This window comes from Aythya ferina, assembly GCF_964211825.1.
Source record: "Aythya ferina genome assembly, contig: HAP1_SCAFFOLD_1165, whole genome shotgun sequence".
Classification (NCBI taxonomy): domain Eukaryota; kingdom Metazoa; phylum Chordata; class Aves; order Anseriformes; family Anatidae; genus Aythya; species Aythya ferina.
This window is the reverse complement of record NW_028180826.1, coordinates 2,501-7,287: the sequence shown is the minus strand read 5'-3', so window position 1 is coordinate 7,287 and position 4,787 is coordinate 2,501. Positions and strand designations below refer to the sequence as shown.

Below are 4,787 nucleotides of genomic sequence, written 5' to 3'. Positions count from 1 at the left end.
TAGGAGGTCATGGGCTAGGGGAGGTACCGTACTCAACTCATATGAGCCTGGGCACGTGCGCAGCCGGTTGAGAACCAATCAGGCCCAAGGACACGATGCCCTTGTGTGGTTGGGAAAGTCCCTAAGGCGGGACGGTAGCTAAAAGAGGGAGGAACTAACTGACAAGATAGGAAAGTGTTAGTCAATCCTGAGCTTAGTTTTTGCAATATGTATGAGTTGATTATGTTCGAACTAGATAAAAGGCGACTGAGCTATCCATTAAAGTTGAAGTTCACTGTTCACTCATATTGAGCGTCTGTGTCTTCCTTCCGTCGACAACAGATTGTAACTTCTAGAAACACCCCAGTTCTCATGTCTGCACTCTGCATGCTGTTGAGCTAAGGCATATAAATAAGGTAATAAAACCACAGCTGCTGTTCCTGTTCTTTCTGCTTTTTTTGTGCTTTCCCCCTGCACTTTCCCATGTGATTGGCTTCAGGTTCCAGGTGGGACCTAATAGTAACTGAGTTGCAGGTGTGCCATGAGAGAGCTTCTTCTGCCTGGGCTGCTCTTTGGGGTAAGTGCTTTGTTTTTCCTTCAGTCAGTTGCAGGGTTCTTTAGGTGGGTCAGAGTGTATGGACTGATGCATTTTCAAGTAGAAACCGGTACGCATATCTTTTTGAGGTGGCAACTGGTAGGATCTGTCATAGTAAAGCAATCTAAGTAGTAGGTGCCTGTATTGCATGCAGCTCTTCCTCAGGTGAGTAGTTATTACAGCAGTTTTACGGATAGTATGGCGATGTTATTTTGTGTGTTTGCTTTGTGTTTCTGGGTCCCTTATGATTTTTGCAGAATTACAGGGCTTTTTGTGAGTCTTTGCCTATATGTCAAATCTTATCAAAGTCACAACCTTGGTGGCAAAGTGATGGAGCAGGGTTTAGGAGAAATGTATCATTGAAGCTCCCTGTGTGAGCGTGTATCTGAAAATGGCAGCATTGGGCATATAAGCAGTGGTCTTTCTCAGGGTTAGGGGCGGTTTGTTATATTTCTGGAGCTTTTGCCTGTGTGTTTGCTGTCTGTCGAGTCGTTAGACCATAAAGCCTTCTAGGCTTTATGTGCATGGAATTCACATATTTGAGGTATGTTTATGAGGGGTTGCCAGGTACGTTGTTTTTGGGAAACCGTGGGGTACGGTTTCTTGACCGCATAAGTGCAGTACTGCCAAGAGACTGAGCAGGGTCACCTTCTTCATCACTGAAGAATAAGTCTGTTCGGGCACATTTCAGCGCAGCGCTGCCCGGGCCCATTTCTCAGTTGGAGCTACTGAGCAGGTGAGTTAAAGGAACCAGGAACAGAGAGGTATTGCACAATGATATGTTGCATTAGTAGTAGTGAGCGTTGTGCAGGAGGTGGGTATTAGCTCTGGCATGCTAGTGAATGCTGGTTCTCTGTTTCTGCAAGTGATGATGAACCTGTTTGACGTAATTCCATTTGAAAAAGTTCCAGTTACTTGACTGGTTGTGTTGTCCTTTTAATATTAAAAGCTGCAGCAAAAGCATGGGGATTGTTGCTTCTAGAAACACCCCAGGTCTCTTGTCCTCTGCATGATGTTCAGGTAAAGCAGATTTAAAAAAAAAAAAAAAAAAGAAAATGAAAATCTGCTGCTTCTGCTCTGCTCCTACTTTCTTGTGCTTTGTCCCTCCCCTTTACAATGTGATTGGGTTTGGGTGCTGGGCAGGGCCAAATGGTATATGAGCCCCAGGCATGGCATCAGAGAGCTCCTTCTGCCTGGGCTGCTCTTTGAGGTAAGTGTTTTGTTTTCCTTCAGTCAGTTGCAGGGTTCTCTAGGCAGGCTGGAGTCTATGGATTTCCGGATTTCTAAGTCCTTGGAATTCACTTCGTAGAGGGATATTTAGTAGAGGTTGCTGGCTCACTGTTCTTTGCGATGGTGGGATACGCTTCTGTTTTTTGAGCTATATTTTAATCTCTAGATGTACAAGCCTACTTGTGTAATTTTCCAGGGGACTAAAACCAGCTTCATTTCATGCTACATGTGGCTTGGCAGTTTAGATGCAGCGTTACCAAGAGCCTGAGCAGGGTTGTATCAGAGTCTGCTCTTTCCTCTGCAAAGCGTAAGTCTGTGATTACCTCTGCAGGGGCTGCTGTGCGTGCACGTCTTTTTGGCATTTATGGATCTCAGATGTTTTTTTTTTTTTTTTTTTTTGTGTGTGTATGTTCTAAGGTTTTGTTTTTTTGAGGGGCAAATAGTGTGTGTGCTGAGCGTGGTTGGCAGGAGGAGGTGGGGAGCTGCTCAGGACTGGTAGGTTTGGTTTCTCAGAGTGTGCGGCAGCCTTCGGGTGCGATGCGACTGATTGTTGAGTCTCTCCTTGGGTCTGCTGCAGAGCACCTGTTCTGACTTGCTGTTGCCATAGGGCTTCCCTCTGGGGGGTCACTTTTTCTTGTGCCTTGTGTTGTGTGTTTTGTTTTAGTGTTTGTGGCGTGCCTGTGTGTGTATGTGTTTGGTCTGGAGCTGTCCTGCCTGGCAGTTAGCAATGACAGCTAACGTGGCAGTGCATGGGTGTACTAATACATTGTCCGGACTGTTTTGGCAAAGACATCCAGTCTGCCTCTGGGCACGTGCTGAAGGGCAGCTGTCACAGTATATCTGTTTGCGCACAACTGCTTGTTTACCTCTATTCATTTAATAAATTGTAAAATTTAATTGCAATCCAATTTGGGACCCAGTCATGTATGACAACTGGGGGCTTGTCCGGGAGGGCTTTGGTTCCTGAATTCTTACTTTATCTAGGAGAGGCGCCCCACCATTTGGTGGCTGCTGTTCGAGTCAGGTCGGGACTAATGGCATCTTGAACCTGAATAAAGGTAAGCAAAGGTTTTGATTTTTTTTTCAGTTCCCTTGCTGGCTGCAGCACTATATTTCGCCCGTAATTCTGCGTGTGAAGATCTGAATGAAGACAATGGAGTCATAAGCGTTTAAAGCGTATACTGTTCTGTTGGGTGGGTTTCGGTTGCCTGTGTGTGTAAGAGTGTGACTGAGACGGAATTCAGTTCCGAAGCGATTGTGGAGGTCTTCTAACCACGGTTCCAATCTCCCACGAGGGACTTGGCCAGTGAAGGAACGAAGGGATTCCTATAGGATTTGTGGGTGGGTGATAGATCTTAAATCCTCTGTAAGACACTCTTATTAAGGTAACCAAGGGCTGTGGGAATTGGCACAGTAACATTCCTAGATGGGTCAGACAAAATCGAAGACCAGGGACCAGAAGAAAGGGAGCAAATTACCAGACATACCACCAGAAAGTCCATTAGGAATAACGGTTAGAAATTGGAATGAGAGGGGCCCCAGAAAAGGAAAAAGTAAATAAAAACCGGTCCAGTATTGTGTGATAGAATGGCCAAAGGAGCCTTTAACACCACATATCTTTCAGCCTGCTTTTGGATCCTTTGAAGACTGTATTTGTCAGGCCTTAAATACACATGTTAATTCGAGGGAACCTTTTTGCTGGGAAGAAAGTGATTATGCAGGATTATGGATCAGGAGGACTTCATGTCCTTTTCCAGCCTCAATATTTACACTAAAAGCAGATAAGAAATTTGAAGAAGAACAAGAACAGGAAAAAGGAAAAGATAATAAACGGGAGCCGTTGGATAACCTACCATCTCCATATCCTAACAATCCACCTCCGGTGGCTGTGGTATCTCCAGCAGTACCACCATTGCCCCAGCTTTCAACACCATCAGCACGAGAATGAGACCGACCACCGGCTGCATGCATGAGAAGTAGTACTGCCATATCTGAGAGAGCTCCTCTATATCCCTTAAGGGAGGTAACTGGTGTATAACTGGGTTGGAGTTTTAACAGGGCTTTAATGGTTTCAGGATTAGCGTGTTAGTGTTTTAGAGTTTTTTTTGTTGTTGGTGGTGTTTTTTTTTTTTTTCTTGGGATGGAGTGTTGCTATGTTTTTTAGGGTTAGGGTCCTAGGGTTTTATTTTTGGTCAGTTACTTAGGGTTAGTGTGTTAAGATCCTTTTTTTTTTTTTTTTTTTTTTTTTTTTTTTCAGGTTAGGTTCTCCAGGGTTAGGGTTTTGAGCATCCTAGTTTTTTGGGTTATGGTGTTGAGCATCCTAATGTTTTGTGTTAGGGCTTTGGGTTTTAAGCATCCTAATTTTTGGGTTAGAGTTTTGTGTGTCTTCATGTTTTCAGTTTGTGCTTAGAGCGTCCTAAAGTTTTGGGTTTTGGTTTGTGTTTTGAGCGTCCTAATGTGTAGAGTTACGGTTTTGAGCATCCTACTGTTTTGGGGTGGCTTTGGGTTTTGTGCATCTTAATTTTGGGGTTAAGGCTTCAAGCGTTCTAATTTTGTTGTTTAGGGCTTTGAGAATCCTAATGTTTTGGGTTTGGGTTTTGAGCGTCTTAAGTGTTTGGGTTAGGGCTTTTAGGCATAGTACTTCAGGGGTTTAGTGTGGTAAATAGTTTGGGTTAGGCCTGTAGGGGTTTCAAAGTTTTTTAGTGTTACGGGTTGAGGCTTTTTTGAAAGGCCGGTAAGTGCTTGGGTTACAGTGAGTGCCGGTAAATGTATTTCTCGAACACTCGACCTGTGATTGGTCAAGCCAGCTGCCTGGGGAATGCTGGTAGGCGTAGTTTTCCGGCACCGGGCTTCCGGGAGGCCATGTTAATTGCCCAGAGTATGCCGGGAGATGTAGTTCTTGGACTCTGGACTTCCGGGAGGCCATGTTGAGTGCCCAAAGCATGGTGGGAGGTGTAGTTTTTGGACTCTGAACTTCCGGGAG

At 44.8% G+C, this 4,787-nt stretch overlaps 1 long non-coding RNA gene across 1 annotated transcript; it reads left to right on the top strand.

The window, feature by feature from the left end:
* The first annotated feature begins 2,193 nt into the window (after positions 1–2,193).
* LOC311429448 lies at positions 2,194–3,611 on the top strand. Its single transcript, XR_014688259.1, has 2 exons — positions 2,194–2,862; positions 3,429–3,611. It is a non-coding gene; the product is annotated as an uncharacterized lncRNA (long non-coding RNA).
* Positions 3,612–4,787: the final 1,176 nt, after the last annotated feature.